Raw genomic sequence first — 21,792 nt, 5'->3', positions numbered from 1 at the left:
CGATCGTATCAATTATACAAGTGATAACAATTTGTCGTCGCTATAATGTATATCTCTAATAAAATTTGACAAGTTACGCGAATTGTATTAATTAATCTTAAACAAAAATTAGTATTAATTTAGTCCTATAAAACTACTATTTCTAACATCTTTTTTGTTTACTTTTAGAAGTTTGACAAAGTCTTTAAACCTGAAACACCCCGTACAATATATATATATATATGTTGAGTGGGGGAGACGTCGAACTGGGTCGAAAGAAACTGCGAGATTCTTTCTTTTAGGGCTTGGAACGGGGAGAGTTGTTTGATTAGTGGAAGTGCTTCCTTACTTCTAAGAGTAGTTAACGAGATTGTTGGAGGATGGCGTTATTATGGAAAGAAGGATAGCTCGTGTAAGAAGAATCGTGCAAGAAGCGAGCACGGGGTTAATAGGTTAATCGCGGGCAAAAAGGTTTTTGTGGAGCGAAGGGGTTGTTCCAGTGGCAATAATCCTGGCGGAGTTTTACAATCTAACTTGGTCGGGTTAAATATCACGTTGGGAAAAATTCGCCTCGTTCACCGATCCACGATCCTCTTTGCTTCATCGTATGGAGAAGTGGAGGGGATCCGGGGGAGGGGGATATTCAGGTTGATTGAATTCTGTTAATTAATATTCCATTAAATTCCCGCCTCGAATTAAGTAGTCTTGAATTATAGAGCCAGGGTATTATTCATCGTCGAATTATAATTGCGTATAATTGGATTTTGTTTACGGTTAATATGATCGTGCTCGAATATTCGGAAAAGTGGAAGCCATCGATCAAATTCGTTTCGATATTTTCGCGATATTGAAGCGAGAATAATATAATCCACGATAATTAGAATTTTGTTCGCTCGTGAAACGAAATCTCATTTCTTATGTATAAAAATTCCATCCTCTTTTTCATTCCAATTTTCGAACGTGAAATTTACTTTACTTTACGCGCTGCATCAAAGAAAATCGAAATAAAAAAAAAAAAAAAAGAAGAAGAAGAAAAATAAATCCCAAGCATTCAGCTCTATCATCTTTCAGCTCTATTCACCGAGGAACAAGGAATAAAAAAAGCCTGTTTAACACCGTTGAAAGACAGGGTCCGATAAACGCCGCTATTTGCTCGTCTTCATTTCCACCAGCCTGTTTTTTTCCACGCACCACACGAGGAGAAGGCACATCTCGTGGCACATGTGTGTCACGCGCTGCTCCATTTAAAGAGGCGAGCGAGCGTAGGAAGGACGCACTTTCATCCGCGTAATTAAAACCACGGCGTCGTCCTTCGACCGAGGGAGGGGGAGTAATGACGCCGCGACGCCATCGAGACAAGAGAGGTTCCTCCTCCTCCTCCTCCTCCTTTTGCTCGCGAGTTTTGCATCGCGTACGATCGCGTTTTTTCCCCCTATTCCCGCGTTAATACGCGCTTCCTCGCCGCGTAAAATCGGCCTCGACGACGCGTCTTCGAGGGTATGTTCAGAGCGAAGGTAATAATTATTGTAAAGTAATTTTTCATCTTCAATTTCTTTTCTTATTCTTTCGATTTCTTCGTGTTGAAAACAATAATTTTCAAAATGGGTTCATAGGATGTGATTATCTCGTTTCATGCCACTGTTATCGTTGATAGCAAAAAATTTTGCAGGTCGAATGGTTTCAGAGGAGAGCATGTTTCGATGTTATTGGTTTTTTTTTTTTTTTTTAGATCCATAAAGAAAATGTGTATCATTAACCATTTTTTTTTTTTTTAAGTGGAATTTGCAGCAATTGATACAACTTGATATTCTTTATAAGAAAATATTAAGAACATTTTTTGCTAAGGATAATAGTATGGAAATCGACGTGATAAATATCTGCTAAACCATTCTATACATATATATTCGCATCTTTCTCAACAGACTGGGAATATTCATGCAAAACGATCATATCAACTATTAAACATTTTTCTGCGCATCACAATTTGCACAACAAATCACTCAATCGTTATTAAACAGTACGAGATTCGCCTGGATCAAGAGATCGAAAAGATCCATTCCCTCGTTTCGTTCCCTTAATTCTCCCCCTTAATTCAAAAGGAAACGAATTATTTCAACAGCGATCACCATCCCGTGCACATATTCCCGGAACAACAGCCACGCATCCTTCCAGACGGAGGAGAGAGGAGAGAGAGAGAGGGGGGCTTGGTCGTTCGATGATTACCCCAAGTTATTACCTAGATGCTGTCGAGCTTTTGTGCCCGATGCGACTCGCGGAGAGACGCGACAACGCCGTCCTCGGCTTCCTGCCGATCCGTATTACGGCCGCCATTGTGCCTTCCTCCCGAGGACATCGCAGAAGGCAGAAGGAAGCTGCTCGAGGATCGTCATTTCCGGAGCGCGCACCGCTTTGTCCCCGTGATTATGAGCTCGCATCGATTTCGTGGATGGAGCATCCTTCCAGCTCTCCTCCTCTCCCCCGCATAATGGGGGGATGATGCACTCATTACTGCGACGTCGTGGCAACGATCCGCTTTCGAAACCGTGTTCCGTATCGTGATGCGAGAGAAAGAGCATTTCTCGTAAGGAGGAGGAGGAGGCAGAAATTTTCGTCCGGGTATAATACGGGCCTCCTCTTTGACGAATCTCGTTGGTTTATCGCGTGATTCGCGATGTGTACTTTTTTTTTTTTTTCCTCTTTCGTTCTAGTGGAGCGAGGGGGAATGCTCGGAGGGTGGCTTTTTACCCGGTTGCTAAGCGGTTACGGTGTTCCCTTTAAGGCAGGGAGGAGTGGCGAAAATGGAGGTTAAGTAGGGAAGCGTTGAGAAATCAATTTGAAAGATCTGCGCTCGCTGCGAGAAATATGGAAGAGCGATGATTCGAGCAGGTGAAATTTATTTAATTTATTATCATTGTATCCCAATTAATTTATATATAGTTTTGGTTATGATTTATCTTATTTATAACGCTGCAAACATCGTAATTAATTAAATGTTTCTACAGTAGTTCTTTCAGTAATGAAGATTTCGAACGATTTAGAAAGACCATATACGACGTGTTTATTAACGCCAAGTTAATTATATCCCATCAAAGGAGATATACCCATTCCTTCTTCTATATCCGACATACGCTTGAAACTCAAAAAAAAAAAAAAAAGAAAAAAACTAAAATCCCCAAACTTTTCCAATACCGATCCCTTCTCTTCCACGGTTAAAACTACAATAATAACAATAATTGGAGGGAAAGAAGGAATCCATCGGAGGAGCTCGCGCATTAGCGTAACATGATTTCCTCCTTTCGCAGGAGGGGGATCCAAGAGCCTCTCCTCCCGTTCAACGTTTCGCGGAATTTTCATAATCCCTTTTGATACCGCGTTAATTATTCGCCGCGAAGGCTAAGCGGGCGACGACGAGCACGGTCAAAAAGCGAGCAGCTTCGCCCGTAGCCCTTTGTGCTCCGTGGACGCGAAAAAAAAGCCGCTTACACCCCCTTGTAAACGGTGGAAAGAGAGAGAGAGAGGGCGTCACGGCCGCCGCCATGAAATTCTAACGAGTTTCTGAATAAACAATAAAACGAAAGAATAGCTCGCGAAGAGAATTTCCTCTCTCTCTCTCTGGCCCGACGGAAATAAACCAGAGAGGAGGGGGGTTGAGGAGCCACGGCTCGACGAGACACGCGTCTGTACGCGGAGAAACCATCCCCCCTCTCCCCGTATTTCCAGCGTCAAAGCCGAGTTTCTTAAGCATCGGCCGTTAACGCGTAATTCCGTTAAACTTGACGAGGAGAGCGCGTAAAGCGGCTTGCTTATAAATATTGCATACAACCCTTTCGACTTACCGGTTCGACGCCGCGAACGAAGGGGTGAGAAGGGGTGCGCGACCGAGAACGATGGACGAAGGATCGGAAGGCGGGCGGAGAGACGGAATTCGAGAGATTCTCAATTGTGATAGTTCGCGCGGCGAAAATATTTTTGGAAGGGTTTGTAAGGGATTCGTTTCAAGGGATTCGTGGCCGCGGTATTTTAATGGACTTGGAAGCCTTTGAGATCGGTGGCTCTTTGCCATTCATTGTACCATTCATTCTTTGAGATTGAATTTGGAAAGATTTTCACGCGTGACCGCGTGTTTTGGCCGGGTAATAATAATTGCGTCAATTCAATATTTTACGAACGTTATTGAAGGAACTTGTTACTTTCTCGTGGTCGAAACAAATCTAACGAACTCACACTACTAGAAATTCTAAATTTCTCGAGTTGACTGAGAATGAAAAAAAAAAAAACCATCGTTTCGAACGACCAAACCCAATCGAATATTTCTCGACGAGAAGAAAAAAAAAGGGGGAGGAGGAGGAGGAGGAGGAGGAGGAGGAAAGATCGGGGAAAAAATCCTATCAGAAGGAGCATATATTCGCCACGCACGAGATTATTCGTTGCCAGTCGAGATCCAGCTATAGAACGTGACAAAGCGTCGAGCGGAATGGTGGAGAAGGGGTTGAAGGTATAAAAGCGAGGGGAAGCGAGGAGAAAGAGAGATCCGGACTCGGTCGACTCGGAGGGTCGTAACTTTTTCGCCAGGATTATAAAATTAACGTCGTCCCATCCTCCCCCTCCCCCTCCAGTGTTTCTCCAGTGTCGCGTATTCGCGCTGCGCCTCCCCGGAGGGCCGCAATAATCGTGAACGTCAAATTTAACGTTTGCGCTCGGCCGATGCAATCCATTAGATATTGCTCGTAAAGAGGCCTCGTATCTCGGCCGTGCATGCACGCGTGTACTCTCTTTTCAGTGAAACAAAGAGGGAGAGAGAGGGAGGGCCACCCCCTCGAAGCGTTCGCGAAACGAACGATCGAGCTACGTAAAAATTTTCCCGCTCTCGACGATTCTGGACAGACAATTTATACGTGGACACTCTTCTACCAAGAGCTCGTTCGCTATCCGATGCGAACGAAATGATTCCTCTCTCTCTTGCGAACGCGGTTTTTCATCCTTCCGGCTGATTTGATAGGCGGTGTATAAAAGCAAATCGTCCAACTGTTCTCTGAAAAGACACTTTGAGCGTTTTCCTTTTTTTTCTCTCTCTCTGTTGAGAATTTTTTGTTCTATCGGCGAACAAATTAAATTAGGGATATTTTGAAAACGAAGAGCGCGTAATTTAATTCTTGTACGAAATGTAATACATTCTTTTTTTTTTTTTTGTAAAAGTTTTGTTTTTAATTTCGATCGAAAAGCGTACAAAAGCAATCTTTGAAGAGAAATTTAATTGAGCGTTTCGTTCAGAAATTTTATCTCGTTGTACAATTGAAAAAGATTTTATAATAAAATTAGGAAAATTTTGAAGAACGTGTTTTCGCAATATATAGAATTTAACTTTTGTAGAAATCATATTCTTTTTCTTTCTTCCAAGAGAAACTTTAAATTATATTTAGAATAATTTATTTTATTATACAGTTGATCGAGATTGTATTAAATTAAGAATATTTTGAAACCAGAAGATATTTCATCATTTAAAATTTCGCTTATATAATGAGAATTACAAAGAAAAAGAAAGAATCGATTCGTTAAAATCGCCTGCATTGAAAATCCTTCGATACAATTTCAGATGTATAGCTGATCAAAACTAGAAGATTACATTTGATCGTTTAAAAATTTACTTTCCACGTATATATAGCGAGGATTTTGAACGTGAGGAAAAGGAAAGAATCGATCCGTTAAAAATCTGGCATTGGAAATCGTTCGATCCGTCCGAGTTAACCACGTGGAAATGTGAGTTGCTTCGCCGCCAAGCTCCAGAGCGGTTCCTGCAACCGCTTGGGAATCGATGCCTGCGATTCGAAACGTTCCGGCCATGATCGTTACCAGGTACGTACACGTGCTGCGGACATATTCGACGCTTGATATCACGTTCGATATCTTAACGATACATCGGACCCGTTCCCGTGATCCGACTGCTAGCAATCTGCGCGGATGTGTATCGCGCAAACAGCCACGGCTGCGAACCGTGGTCAAACACGGATCACGATAATACGACTACTAAGCACCGACTGTGCTGTATCGCCGCATTATTACTCGCATGTACGTGTGTACTCGCGCGCGCGCAAATGCGGAGGAACAGGATCAAAGAGGGTGAAGCCCATCCCTGCCTTTTGTTTGGCGAAAAAAACAAGGAGGAATCGTTGGGCAAGATGGAATCACCGTTGGGAGAATAATAGACTGATAATAGATAGCGATAAATTGAGCGTAATTTTTGTTTGTTTTTTTTTTTTTTTGGAGAAATTGTTGAGATAAACAGATATTTTTTGACAGTTGGTCGTGATATTCGTGTATCGATTGATTTATAATGATAATGTGACTGTCGATTCTCGCAAAATTTTAATTACTTTATTTTAACTTTTCTAGATATATTATTAGTTAAAATCTATTATGCAGATATACAATGATTTCTTGGTCCTCGAAGGTGATCTGATCTATTGCTCGATACGATTTGTATTAAATATTAATAATTTTAATAATAATTAAAGAATTAAATACATTCTTAGAATCATTGTCTAGATTTTATAAATGTATCATTTTCATCGTTCTCGATATTAAATTTCAGTGTCACGTAAATAAATAAATCGTATCGTAGCAAAAATGAAGAAGTACTCGTCGATGCAAGCACGGTCCCCATGGAAGGAGGACGAGGTGTTCGAAACTCCACTCCACCAAACGAATCTCTAAAAGCCAAAGCCCCCATAAAAGAGAACTACTCCCAGAAACCACTTCGAAATCGTTTAGCTCTACAAACCTTCCCCGTCCGTGTTATGAACGCTTCTTTCGATATCATCCAACGGAGGCTTTAAAATATCCGTACGGCCATCAGACATCGCGGAAAAATTACGTCCGCGCACGCCATCACGGATACTCCGTGACCATAAATTATTCGCGGTTTACGACCGCGCGCTTTTCCACCGCGTCCAGCCGCGGGATTGCGCTTAATTCGTAATAAAGCAGCGCGAAACGCTCCTTCTTAGCTTCTGCTCGCCGCGTGAGTTCGAATCGCCCGAGCTTTCCACGACCTACATAATACATATACTAGTTTCTCAGGATCTATTTCTAACAAAAATTTTAATACTTGGTAATAAATTTCAATTGTGACCGTTCTTTATTATTTGTGCGTTAACATTGCTAAATTGTTATTGCAGGGTGAAAAATATAAGACGAGGAATAATTTTCAACTTGATAAATTTGTGATTAGATAAACGATTGGTTCATAGCACGAATATTTTTATTATAATTTTTCGATACTTTTCTGATGGATGCGTGCTGCTCTCACTCGCGTGCTTTCACCTATGAATGAATCTTCTCTTTTAAAGAATATACGTAACGATATTAAATTACGTATCATCAGTTTCTTCAATTATAAATGTAATTCGTCCATCCTATGCACTGGCAATGTTTCAACCCAACGAACGTGTTAATCGTGTTCCAGGAAATTTTTTCTGTATTTTTTAAAAATCTAAAATTTACTTGGATAAAAAAATTATCCTAGCAAAACGCATAATCAATCCACCGATATTTTCTTTCAGTTTTTCGCGCGTGAAGAATATTATTCCGAGCGTACACCTATATGTTTGTATACAACGGCGCGAATCACGAGACGCACAAGGATCACATTTCGCGCCACGGGGAAACTCAAAACCAGAAAGCTATCAGCGTTGCTTTCCTCCGCTGTCAGTTCGTGGCCGTTTGTTGGCCGTGGCAGGTGAAACGTCGGCCGGCAAACGGTATTCCGTTTCAAACGCGCTAATGGATTTCTTTCGATTCCGGTGATCACCTAGTTAACCTCTGTCCTCTGTTTCTTTATCGAAGAGAATCTCGTCGAAGATGAATTATCGAGAGGAAATGATGAATTCTTTGCTTTTATAATTTTTTGATTCTTAAGAATAGTAGTTGGAGTAGCTTTTAGTGGTATAGCATGATCTTTCCAATTTTCGAGAGTTTCTCTTGTACTAGTTGAATGTAATTCTTCGTAACATAGAGGATTAATTTTTAAAAAGCTTCTTGAAGTAGTGTATTGTAATGATTTTTACAAAAAATATAAGAGGAAGGACAATATTTCTCTTTTCAAATATTAAACCACGAAACATTCAACAACCTCCTAATCCCATTGATTATCCAAAAAGACGCAAAGAAATCCATTCCTTCGCAATTTCACGCAACGTGAAAGTGCCAGCCCGCCGAATTTCGGCAGATTTCAGGGATTTATATCGTCGGCCTGGTAAACAAGCCCGTAGATCAAGTCGGTCGCACGCGTCTCATGGAGGGATGAAAACTACGGTTCAGGGGCGCGATTGAACTCGAGAGAAACACGCCGATGGACAGGTGGGAAAAAGTGGGGCGTGGAGAGAACGAAGGAGAGAAGGAGATCCGTTCGAAAAGCTGATCGAATCGAATTTTTTCGACTACGACGAATTCGATTCTCATCTCTCTTTCTCTCTCTCTCTCTCTCTCTACGCCTCGATTTTCGATCGACTCTCCGTTACACGAGGGGGGAGGGGGTTCGTAACCTCCCCGTGCGACCTCCCGCCACGCGAAACACCACACGCAACCGTTGCAATATCGGCAGCGGATGTGTTATAACGCTGTTAACATCCGTGATCGCTTTCAATCCACGTAGTTCATCATCCCGTGTTGGCTGGAGAGAGGAAAGGCGTAGTCGAAAGCGGGAATCATCGAGCGCGCGGTGGCCGAGATCATCGTGGTCCCAGATGGGTGTAAATCTGGGATTTTCGCGCGGATGCTTTAATTTCGATGGATCGGGTTTTGGTCGTTGCTGTTTCCGGGGATTGCGGGCCTGTAATCCTTCTTTCGAGCGGGAGCAATTTGGAGCCTGCTAAAATTTTCTCTCTTTTCCTTTCTATACGGTTTGGAGAAATGGTAGAAAAGTACTTTATAATTTTCAAGCAGAAATGAAACAAAGGGCAATCATTCTTCCATCGAATTCGAAAACGTTTCGAATTGGAGCAATTTGGAGCGTGTTATCGCGATTATTCTTTTTTTACTTTTTCTCTCCTTTCCTTTCTACACGGTTTGGAGAATGGAGAAATGGTAGAGAAGTACTTTATAATCTTCAAACAGAAATGAAACAAAGGGCAATCATCCCTTTCGAATTGCAGCAATTCGGACATATTCTTTCTTTTTAATTTTTCCTCTCCTCTTCTTTCCTACACAATTTGGAGAAACGGTAGAAAAGCATATAGTTTATAATGCATGCGCAGAAACATAGGGCAATCGTACGCAAGAGGAAGACCGTCATCCGGATCACGCCCACCCTCTCGAATCATCGAGATGATTCACCATGGAATCGTTGGAAAGGGTTTGTTTCAACTTCCTCTCGACTTGCTCTGCCCGATCCGTCATTAGGCGTAGCACAGAAATCGTCTAATTCCGATGAATTCTGTAATAACGATCGCGCGACCGCACGGCTGACAAATAACCCGTAATGAAAACGTCGGTTCGTACGGATAATTGCTTTTACCCGGGGCTGCTTCATTATGCTTCGTAATAATGAAAAGACAGAAAGTGCAGAGAGAAAGAGAGAGAGAGAGAGGGGGGGAGGCGCGTCGAGTAGAGCCCCAAAATCGAGGTATATGATCGTGGTGGTGGTTGCAGCGAGATATCGGACTCGGGGGCCACAATGATGATAATCATCGGTCGTCGTCATCATCATCGTCATCTCCATGGACAACGGGCACCCCTTGACGAGGGGGCGGACTGAAAGCCACGGTGATTGCGACTCCTCTCGATTTATTGAACGGCCGGGGTAAAACCGCGCGGCGCGCCATTATGGATTTCTCGAATTTACATGAAAATCGACCGGGTCTTATTTTAATTGGGAAACGGGACACGTTGATCGATGGCCACCGGTATATTGAATTAACCGGGGCCGCGTTTGTATCGGCTTTGAACTTACATTGTGCGCAATTTTACGTTGTCGAGGTAATAGTCGTGGAAATTTATTAGATTTTTCCGATAAAGGAAACGAGAATCGTCCGTGCAAATGTTCTATAATCGAGAATTATTAGGGTGGTTGGAATATAGGATGAACCATTGAAATAATAACATTACGAATCAAATTATCGATAGGCCTTTACCAACGAAGCTTACAAATTACTCGACGCTTCATGTATTACAGATTAATCAACTAAATAACAAACAATCATCTTCAACCATCCTCGCAAATTCCAATTCCAACTACGCGAAACGAACAAATGAGCGTGCATTCGAAGAGAACGGAGAAAAAACTCGTACTCGCGAGGCTGGTATCCCAACGACCCTAAAAAAAAAAAAAAAAAAAAAAGAAAAATAAAAAAAAAAAAAAAAGAAAACACAGTTCCAACACGAAACATCCGTCAGCGGTAATGGTTTTAGCGGGAATTTTCAAAAAACACGTCGGGAAGGGCGGGCGTAATACGGCGTGAAAGGTCCGTAAAGCGGAATGGCAGCTCGCGCACGGTTCGGAAGCTCGCGGGCGGAAAAGCTGGGAAATTTCGGAAAATCCAGGGAAGGGCGTGGTGTGGGCTCGTGGTTTCCACTCTCTCTCTCTCTCTCTCTATATCGCGACGGTGCTCAACGGTGGACCGGTTTATGGGCATTGCGCTCTCGCCCATGGCGCAATCAAAGCGAGAATCGAATGGCGGGCGGAGCGCCCGAGCGCAATTTCACAGGGCATGAAACACTGACTTCATTATCCGGTTGTTAATCCTACGCCATGGGCGATCCTCCGCCCCGCGAGCCGTCGATAAAATTCAGCCTCGAATTTCGCGGGTTCGCGCGGATCCACGGATCGATGGGAATCGCGCTTGTGCTCGAAGCGGATGGAGAAGGAGGGGAGTGGACAAACGAACGAATGACGAGTGAGCGAGAGATAGGGGGAGGGGGAAAAAAAGAGCGCTTTTGTGCGAATCGGTAAACAAGGGAGTGATTGAGCGACCGAGTAAGCGAGAGATGGAAAAAAATGTTTATGCGCGCGAGGAGTGAGATGGAGAGGGTGGATTGGAGGAGGAATTGCAGGGTTTGGATTTACAGGGATTGATGATTGAATTCATGGAAGCTTGGAAAAAAAAAAAAGCTTTGTTTGTTCGGGGGTAGATTAAAGTAATTTTTTTCCTTCGGTTACTTGATTTTAACGGTGTAATAATATCGGATGGAGGGAGGGTGAGAAAGAAGCGTTTTCGAAGCGATCAGGGTTGGTTGACCCGGGTCCTGAAAATGTTTTATTATTTATCGACCGCGATCAACGTCTCGTCGACAGGGAGGATTTCTTGAAATATTCATCGTTCCGTCAGGCGATTAGACGAGCGAAGAAATACCCAAGGAGCAACGATTTCGCACGCGAGCCGCCCTTCCTACTTTCGTGGAATAAGAAATTCCGGCCTCGAGAATGCCTCGAATATTTCATACGTTTCAATCCTTTTATCAGACGTATCCCGATTTTTATAGAAAGTTCCTTCACGACTTTTACTCTCTCTCTCTCTCTCTCTCTCTCTCTCTCTCTCTCTCTCTCTCTCTCTTTCTTTTACATTTCTTCGATTTTCAATAGATCAAAACGAGGAATTCGATTCGAGCTGATTTCTTATTCCTTTTCAAAAATAAATTTAATATATATATATAAAACAAATACAAAAATTGATCCACCTGCGAGAATCGATAGAAAATCTAAACAGCAGGTAGAAGCTTTTCGGGCAAACTGTCAATAAAACACGAGCAAATTCTCTAAAACCCAGCTATTCCCAACTCCAGTTAAACACCTGGTCCTGAATGGTACTGAAGAACAGCAACGTCGAAACCACGAACGCAATACAATAACGAAATCTTGGCGCAGGTAAAGAGGCCAACTACTCAAGAGGCTAACAACCTCCAGCCAACGATTTTGAATAACGAAAACACTCGAGGAGGGTAGGCATTGATCGAGAAGCGAAACGGTGCACGGCCGCAACCGGGAAGTAAGAACGTGTTTACGCGTACGCGACCGCAACGCATCAAAGGAGGGTTGCACGTGTGTTATTTCCATACACGGAATGTTTATCAATACGCGAGTGGTGACGATGCATGGTATTTCCATCTCTTTCTCCTCTTCTTCTTCGCGCGACCGTGCGCGTGTGTATATATATATATATGCGTATAATCCAAAGAAAGAAGTCGACGTAGAGGCTGATTCTCGCGACTGGGACAGGTCTGAGGGGAGATCTTTTCGAGAAAAGATGAAAGAACAAAATTACTCTTATAATTTCTCTCAACCATGTTGCGAAGTTTCTGTTGTAAAAGTTAAGAGTACATTTTTCGTATTATTCTTTGGATTGAATTATAAATATAATATATATTTTGATTCTTTTCATCAATGCGAATATCGATCCGTCAAACAGATGTATTGATTCGTTAAATTTTCGAGTAAAACTTCACTTTCCACATTCGCTCCAATAAAATCGTGGTAACATTGAACGATATCCGCATGGAAAACAGCTGTAGCCTGTAACGACAGCCTAGGATCAGCCTGTATAGGAAGTAATAAGCGGGTTGAATGGTGGTGTATTCATAAAGTATGGCATTCTCTCCCTCTCGCATATTTTTCTCCCTCACTTTCTCCTTCCATCCTTCGATCCAATCCAAAGATATCCCCTCCCTCTCCAAGACCGTGTAACCCCTTTCCCTCGCCGCGTTACACACTATTCCGGCCGCACCCTTCCCCACTTCACCCATATAAGACTGCACTTAACGCATTCACCGCCCTGCATTTGACCGGATCAATGCACCCGAATAACCACCACGCCACGCAGTATCGTTGACGCGTTACGAATTCTCTCGAATCGCTCGATCCTCTACCATATACCCCCTGATTATATTCGAACCCGATAACCCGGAATTCCATCCCCCTCGCGACTTCCCCATCCTCCCCTTTCACCCGAGTCGATCGGTCGCCCCGCTCATCCCCCGAGATCAAAAATACTTCGTGTAGACATCGATCGGAGCCAATACCGATTCATTCGACGAATGATTCGTATTTAGAAGTAAAACGCGAATAATAAAATTGACCACTTCTTGAATTTAACAATTTCACAACGATCGAGAGGAAAAGAGATATCCGGATTTAAATTTAAAAAGAAGATAATAATAATACACGTGAAATATTCAATTCGCATGCGCTGAAAGATGGAAAAGGTTGGTAATCTGTTCCCGAACGTCAGAAACCCCCTCCTCCACTCCCCGAAGACGAATCATTCCATCGAGCGACCCCCGTGAATAATTCCGGACTCGGTCCAGTCGGTTCGATAAGTCGGTTCAAAGGACGGAGGCCTTCTCGTGGAGGCCGTACAATTTGCATAGCCTCGTCCTGCACCCGTTGCTCGGCGCAAATAAACCGGCTGTTTGAAAGACGTGAAAGCCGCGATCGCGCGAAGCAAGAGGCCGCGAGATTATACTCGGGGGGGTAGGGAATGAAAGAAAGGAAGGAAGAAGGAAGGGGGAAAGAGGGCTCCCGCAACGGAGCGAATCTTGACTCTCTCTCTCTCCTCTCATCTCCGTTGCCTGCCGGAGTTTCCAGCCGCGGTGTTTCACCAGCTTTGACGATGCCAACGTAACGCGACACCACCATTACCAGCCAACCATTACCACTGTCTCCCCTCGCCTCCCTCTCTACACCGGAACTCGATGTAAAAATCCCTCTCCCCGGGATTGCATCGTGCATTCTCTCGAGCGTGCACCGCGTTCCACGCGGTTCAGAGTCCGTGTAAGGATCTCCGTATGTGTTTCACCAGGTCAGGTCAACGTCCTGTCCCTGGCTGTAAAAAGGGACCGGGAGAAGGAAAGAAAGGGTGGAAGAGAAAGAGAGAGAGAGAGAGAGAGAGAGGAAGGGAGGGATGAAACTGGGCTCAAGAAAGGGAGAGAGAAGCGAGAGGAGGAGGAGGAGGAGGAGGAGGAGGAGGTTGGATCCTTCTGATACTCTCCCTTTCTCCCTCTCCACCATCCCCCTGGATGAATGCATTTCTTCCTCGGCGATGCAAAGGGTGCACTCCTGAACTCTGAAGATCCGTGTATATCCACACGGATAGCAAGGGTGCGATCGCGTTTTACGAATCCACGTGCGAAATCCCTCTTCGCACTTTGTTGAAAACGTGTGTGCGTTCAGCTTTCTGCGTTCAGAAGAATATATAGAAAGATTAAATTCTTTTAAAAGTGTTCGATCGCGTGCGTCGATTAATTGATTAAATCGCGGCTTAGGAAGAAATCTCAATAAGAGGGAACGAGTAGTGGAATCGAAACGAAACCCCGTCGTTCTTGCGAATAATACGTTAATATATATAATTGTTCTGCGTATTTTGAAATAATGGAATTTAATTAAGAAAATCTGAAATCTGAACTCGGCGAGAAAGGATCAGGGAGGGAAAGCAATTTCCTCTTACCTAACGGTCAATTAATCAAACGCTGAACGGTAAATCCTCGTGCACACAGGATTTAAAGGTTGATCGGTTCAATCGAAATCGCCCGGGGCTTAATCGATCCGGCTTATGAAAACGATTTGCCCGGCTCGATCGACCGTTCAGCCTCAAAGGAGAGCCGGAACACGATCCACGGGAAAAGGCCGCGCGAGAGGAGGACGACGCCACGATGGAAATGAAAGCGAGTGCCGATCCGCGAATTGATCCCGCCAAGAGATCCCTCCTCCTCCTTCTCCTCGCGTTCTCGTGCTCGCGACGCCGTCAAAGACCCCTTTCACGGGAATTTTCGCTTCTCGATTCGCGCCACGACGAGTTTCCGCGCTCGCGCGTGCCCATCCGTTTGAAAAATATATCGCGCTTCGGTTCAAACTCTCTTTTATATCTTCCTTTTTTTTTCTTTCTCTCTTTCTTTCTTTCTTTTAATGACGTCGAAACCATCGCTAATGGGCGTGCAACTTCCCATCTTTGGATCATTGGCCGAACACCCGCAAAAGGGGGACGTTTTATAAGCAGGGAATATTAAATCACACCTTGGTCGGTAAAGAAAGGCGAGGGTGGAAAGTTTCCCGAGCTACGTATTTCGTATATTTTTTTCGCTCGGAAGTTTCTCGTTCAGAGAGATGTGAATGTGGAAATAATGATATATATCGAGTGTTATTGATCAACGTAGGAAAAACTTCGAAAAATTTTCTTATAAAGATTTATTTAAAAAAAATCGTGAGAAGAAAGTGAGAATTTCGACGACGAAACTAATTCAAAATATAGAGGAAATCGTGCCATTGAGTGAAGTTTTTTTTTTTTTTTTCATCTCGATCGATTACAGAGATATAAGAATTCAAAGTTTTTTTATATTTAAAAAGATTAGATGGATAAGATTCCGGATCACTCGTTCAAAGTCTTTGGAATAGATCGGTGATAAGAAGCGTTTTCTTTGCGATATCTTGGGAACTGGAAGCTGTATAAACGAAAAAGCGTTTTAAGGAGTAAAGTTTCGTGCTTCAATGTAAAGTAATGATCCCTCGCTCGAAAGTCATTATCTTTCATCAAGTTATAATAGCTCAAAATTTTCCTAATTTTAATATAATTGATTAAAAATTACTTTTTCTTTACGAGGATAAATGGAAAAAGCGTTTTAAAGGATAAGATTGGTGCTCTTCCGATTACATTTCATTAAAATTTTTTTTAATTTCTGAAAAAGTGCAACGATCTCGATACAAATATCTTCCAACCAACGCATTCGCATCCTCCTCTCCATCCCATCACCGAAAATATTCGACAACCTATACTCGGTTCCTATTCCTCGTTCGCGTGCCGCACACCCATCGATCGGTTTGATCATCGTACATACTCCAATCGGTAATGAACGTTCAAAAAGCGGATACAATATCGATCATCTCCCGCAGCGATCGTTCCTGCCAATAAATCACATTGTTGTCGAACCAATTTGCCAATCGTACTCGATTCCTCTCGATTCCCTTTCTCGCGTTCATTTGTCGCGCCCGATCCGTGCACTTCGTCTCGACGTTAATGCTCGTCCGAATCGAAAAAACCAGCTCCCGTTCGATCGTTCATTATATATTAACCACGAAACAACGGTCCTTAAATCGTTCCTTTACGTCGATCTTTCTTTGAACTCTAATCGAAGCCAAAACGAGGAACGATTGGATGGATAATTTTTGTATTCACGAACGTAAAATTTCCACGTTTAAACATCCGTTTGCTCGAATTTTCACCGATGATTTCAATCAAAAATTCAAAGACAAAATCGAAAGATAAAACACTTCTATAATCGAATTTTCAAAAATAAATTTTTCGCGATTTATATATACTGTATACAGCAGTCGAACGCAACTTCAAAGGGAAACTTCGAAGGTAAAAAAATTCTTGGAATATCACTTTTATTACCAACATGATGATCACAAGCAAGTTTCGCTACTGTTACCTCTTACCATCCGTCGTATATTGCATTCCAGTCGGTCCATTTTTCATTCGGGAAAATATTCGGTGGATGGAAGACGTGCGACGAGAGCCTTCTGCGAGTGGAGAAAGCTGAGAAATCGGCTGTGACCCGGTGCAAAATCAATCTGGGAATTGATTCGCGACGATTGTGGAAGGCGCGGGGCTATTCACGAGATTGCCGTGCGCTCCCTTCCCTCCCTCTCGTCTCTATCTTCTTTCTTCGCCGCTTTTCACCGCCGTCGTCGCCCTGTCGCGATAAATTTCTCCGCGACGATGCGCCTTTGTGCAGACTCGCGTGCTCCCAACCGTCTCTCGTCCCAGGATTGGAATCGTGTGAAAAATTGCCAATCGACGATTTGGAGGAGTCAAGGTGGTTGTCGAGTTTGGATAATTGTTGTTCCTGAAAAGACAAAAAAAAAAAAAAAAAATTGCTCCTTAATTCGATATTTGAAGATCGCGTTTGAATTTTTATGGAATTCGCGTTTAAAGATAAAAATGTGTATAGAATTCGTTCAAAATGGATGGAGTCGATTTTTATAAAATTTTCCACGCGAAAATTCTTATTATTCTTCTCGCGTTATAATTCTATCCTTTATTCGCGTTACAAGTACACTTCTTCACTCCATACATTCTTCCAAACACTCTTAGAACCACGTACATTCTTCGCGTATATCCAATTAACTTCCACTTTCCTTTTCCACCCCTCTCCTTTTCCACCAACACTTGAGCGAATAAAAATCTCTTTTTCCGATATGTATATATATATATTAAGCACGCTCTCATGCAAAAATCTGAAAAACAATTATTGATGCAAAAAAAAAAAACACCACGAGCGATTAGAAAAGATTCGAAACTTTCAAGTTTCGATTTGAGAAAATTTTTTCCTATCTATTAATTTTATATCGTAAACGTTCGATGGAATTTTATTTTAATATTTGGTTACATAAATTTTACGCGTGATCGAAAACGTGTGTTAAAATTAATAATACCGAGTCATTTCGTGTTTATATATATCGCCTTTATAGAGCGTATTTCGAGCGTGTTTACATTTGCGAAGGTATTTCGTAGAAATTCGAGTTTCCACGAATTCGAATCGAGCTCGGCGACAAGAACGACAACACACGGCGTCATTCTGTTTTCGAAAGTGGCGGTGATAAGACGTGTCGTTCGACGCGAAATACGCGAGTTATTCAACGATTGTTCTTTATAATTTTTGCAAGTGCTGCGCCCACGTATTTCGGAAATCCGTCTCTGTACAAGGATTTCACCCTGCCTCCGTTTTTATCCACGCTTTTCACCCTGGAAAACGTCGTTACACGCAGTAAGTTTCCGCGTTCTCGTCGTCGCTTCAGCCGATTTGCCAGATAAGAGGGGGGTGGCTTTTCGAGAAGCAGATAATGGCGTTCCACGGGTCCCTCGTCACGCGAATAACGCGCCTTCTGAATAGAGAAGACTATATTTGCTCTAGAAAATTCATTTAAAACGAGGAGAATTGTGGCGCTAAGCGAGATTCCGTAGAAGCTAGAGGCTGTGAATGATGTTCGTTAATGATTTCGTCGATGCCTCTTTCGAAACGACTTCGCTCTCGTGCACGAAAGATCTTTGTTCCAAAGGATTTGTTCGAAGAAAAATTCGTTTGATTATTCGTTCGTTGGCAAGGAAATAATGGTAGACGACTCGTTTCTCAGCCAGAGTTGAGAATGAAACTCTATCGCTGGGAAACGGTGCGGATCGTTTTCCAAAAGGAAACGATGTCTATAAACCGTTGCACGACGGGGTTTCTAGAGTTTTAAGCGAGCGAGGTCGTCGCCGGTGTACCGTTTCACCCGTCGAAATTGTTTCGCAACGCGTTCCACGTGCGCGATCCAGGTTGCCCGTTATCACTAGTAGCAAGTTACTATCTTAATTAGACTGTTAACAGAGGGGAGGGAGGAGAGGGTCGTCTGCCGTGCGAGATCGCGTTTCCGCGAAGCCAATCTCGGGTGCACGGTTTCCGAGCGAGCCTACCACCTCTGCGGCTTCAATTTCCAAGCGATCGCCTCGCCTTTTCTGGACGCGTTTCTCGTACGAGCGACGTGGCTCGGTGACACATCGACCACTGATCGAGATCGTGTCGATCACCCGTTTGCGACCCGACATGAAAGATTCCGTTAAATATCGCAAAGACGAGCGATTTACTTTGTTCGATTTTAATTGAATATACGTTGCGAAAAGAGGTTTAATTTTCGAATTGTTTTTTCTTTTTTTTCAGAATCTTTTGGTATAGGATTTTCAAGAGAAGCATTTCAAGGTAAGGGAAATAATATTTGGATTTTTTACAAAGATCAAGGTCCGATCTTGAGGTGATCTTGACTTCAAAGAAATGTATCGAACATATATTTATAATAGTTTGTTAAGTCAAATGTTTGCAACGTTTCGTTCGTGTTGCAAAGTAACAGATAATAATCATTTATTTCTAATAAATGCTCAAATTGTTATTTTCAAATTTCGCGGATCTACCTGATTTCAGATTTCATTATTTTATCTGTTCCTCTAAAAAAAAGGATTAACTTCTTTTTCAATTATATATAAATTCAATTATTATATCTGTAAATAAACCTTTATAATCGGATATTTTAATCTGTCTATCTCATCGAGATAATATTTGTTATCTCTTTCGAAAACAACAAATTCTTTTCAAACGTTTATCGATAGCGGTGAAACGGATGCAAAGCATTTAAACATATTCGAATTCGCAATACGTCTGTATCGAAAATTTTCCAACGAGCGAAAAGCCTAATTTCGAATGGGACAGGCGGACCGATGACATTTGCATTTCCATCAGGAGATCCGGTTTCGTTGCATCCGGTCCTTCCACGGTCACTGATTAAATTGGAGAGTCGGGAAAATCAGCGCATCGCGTCTGCCTCCGTCGAAATTAAGGGGAGGGAGGGAGCGCTCCCCGTATCGGAAACGCGTTTCGCCGCGATTAAGTGCAACGGGGGTCTCTAAATGGAGGAAGAACCTCGTGGAAAATGGTAATTGAATCGTCCGCTGCGGAGATTCGCCAAGATATGCATCAAATGAATAAATTTACATACACGTGAAACTACTGACGCAATATAGATTTTTATCTATATACTATGGAGTTACTTCGAGATTTTTGATAGCTGAATGCCGAAAGTGTTTCGAAATATTGTCTTTAAAAATTCGTTACTGAAATATTCCTTATTCGACAGAGAAGAACAAAGATTTTTGAATTTATATTGGAAAGAAACAAGAATTGGCGAAGAAAACTAATTACTCTCAAGGTAGATAAAAGTTTTGAAACGGGGATTCAACTTTTAATGCAATTTAATCGATGAAACGAATTTCGAACGTATACGAGCCGAAATACGTGTTAAGCTTCAATTTTACGATTCTACGATGATGAAAAATAATCAACGGAAAGACGAACGATTATCAACGTTGCAAAGAAATGATGGCGGGATGGATCGTTCCAAGAATTATTATTAAACCAAGCAACAAGAGACAAAGATCATTCCCAGGCTGACAGCGAGCATCTTTCACCGTACGACAAATAAATAGTCCCTCGTAAAAACAGTCTCACTGGGTTAATACGGTGTCGCTGGACCGGTTCCAAAGGGGGACGGGGGGCGAGTGTGATGCAAATGGGCCGAGACCCCCCACGAGACCCGTTAATGAGACGATTTAGCCACGAAATCGTGGACCAGCCTCGCGACCGGTCGAGATCTTGCATTAAACGCGATATGACAGCCAGATAGATGTAACCTCCCTCCCTGTCGGAGTCGTGAAGGCGTGATGTTGCCACCACCGCCTCGACAAAAGGCGCAGCAGCCCTTGTTAAACGCGACATAAATCTTCCGTCCAATCGTTCTCTCCGCCACACGAGATGATGGCCGAACTAGTTTCCAGTACGTGCAATTTATCGGCAGATGAATCGGTAAGATTCTTAACGATTCTCTCTTGGCTTAACATTATAGCGAAAAGAAAAGGGAATAGAGAATTCGCATGATGAAATATATTTACACATTATTTTTTTAAAATCTAATTCGGTTTCTCGAGTCGACCAACTACTGTCGCGAATAGAAGAAATTTCCTCTCCGTATTTTTTCCGTCGATATTGAAATAAACGAGTCGTTTCCATCTCGACGTTCGATCATTGCTCGCGGAATGGAGCGCACGTGTCGCGACGTTTCCAATTCAAAATTCGTCGAGGCGGGGTGAGAATGGTGATAAAAGAGAGAGAGAGAGATCTCGCGAAAGTTTCGCAGCGGAAGAGAGCGGCGGGGGTACGAAAGGAGTAGGCGAAGGAAAGGAGGAGAATTCTCCAACCGTCGGCGAACGAACGAAAATTATATGCGGAATCCGTTCCCCCGTGGAAACGGGTTTTCTATAGGCTCGTGCGAAATACCGGGTGTCTTGACAAGAGCAATTTATCATGCTCGATCTGTATTTGCATACGTCGTCAAAGGGCCCTGCGTCGCTTACGCGCTGGGACATCGGCGTAGTCGAGTGCCTTTTGAAATTCGCGTGTTTGCGAATACTCTCCACACACACACACACACACACACGCACACCCTTCCGTATCTCCGTATCTCTTTATTTCAGCGCTTCCGCCGCGCTTCTGTCTAGCCACCCTCGTCGCGAAAAATCCCCGAGTCGTACGCCCTCCGAATTTTCTATCGTCCCACTTAACTTTGTTCCGCTTATCGGCTCGCCATCGAGGCCCTTTGTGGCTCTCGTTTATTCGAAGAGATTACTCTCGTTCCTCCTCCCTCCTTTTGACGTGTAAATCGTCAAAGGTGATGCACACACAGGTCAGGTGTGCATAGGTTTTGAATCGCGAAACGAATCCACGTTTTTCGGGGGGAGGGGAAGGGTTCGTTGTTGTTCGTGGCGAGCGATGCGCGATATATGAACCACGATATACAGGGAGGATCCTCGTGGAAGAGGAACCTGATCCCGCAGAGCGATGAGGGATCACCGTGGCTGGACGCGTCTTTTCAGTTCGTCGAGCAAGCTCGAGAGACGGAAAGGGTGGGTTTGACGCGCTCGGGGTAAAGGTTGGGTATATATTTAGAAACGAAGGGAACGTATATTGAATTGAATTAAACGAGGGAGATTAGATCTTTTGACCGTGTAACGTTTCCTCGATCGAGGCGTAATTGATTTAAGAATATCGGGGCGAAACGTTTGTAAAATTTGCGAGCGATCCTCTTTTTTCCACTTCCCCTCCCTCGAACCTTAATAGCGAGATATTGGACGTAACAAATGGCGTCGCGCATCATTAATCCTCGATCACCAGGGCTTGAATGGCTACCCACGAAGGATCTTCATCCTGCACCTTTCGCTGACCAGTGTCCAGTTTCGTTCCCATTCAAAC

The 21,792-nt window shown here is 43.2% G+C and overlaps 2 protein-coding genes across 2 annotated transcripts in view; both read right to left on the bottom strand.

Moving 5' to 3' along the window:
* Positions 1-16,806, bottom strand: part of LOC100864414 (uncharacterized) — a 50,246-nt gene extending 33,440 nt beyond the window's left edge. The window contains exon 1 of the mRNA XM_086906971.1: positions 16,397-16,806. The gene's annotated coding sequence lies outside the window, so the exon portion shown is untranslated. The remainder of the gene's footprint in view (positions 1-16,396) is intronic.
* Positions 16,329-21,792, bottom strand: part of Aos1 (SUMO1 activating enzyme subunit 1) — a 64,306-nt gene continuing 58,842 nt past the window's right edge. The window contains exon 8 of the transcript XR_015291729.1: positions 16,329-16,806. The gene's annotated coding sequence lies outside the window, so the exon portion shown is untranslated. The remainder of the gene's footprint in view (positions 16,807-21,792) is intronic.

Source organism: Apis florea, unplaced genomic scaffold (assembly GCF_048593485.1).
Source record: "Apis florea isolate Af1SG1 unplaced genomic scaffold, ASM4859348v1 contig_2495_pilon, whole genome shotgun sequence".
NCBI classification, from domain to species: Eukaryota; Metazoa; Arthropoda; class Insecta; order Hymenoptera; family Apidae; genus Apis; species Apis florea.
The sequence above is the reverse complement of the archived record's forward strand: the minus strand, read 5'-3'. Positions and strand labels throughout refer to the sequence as shown.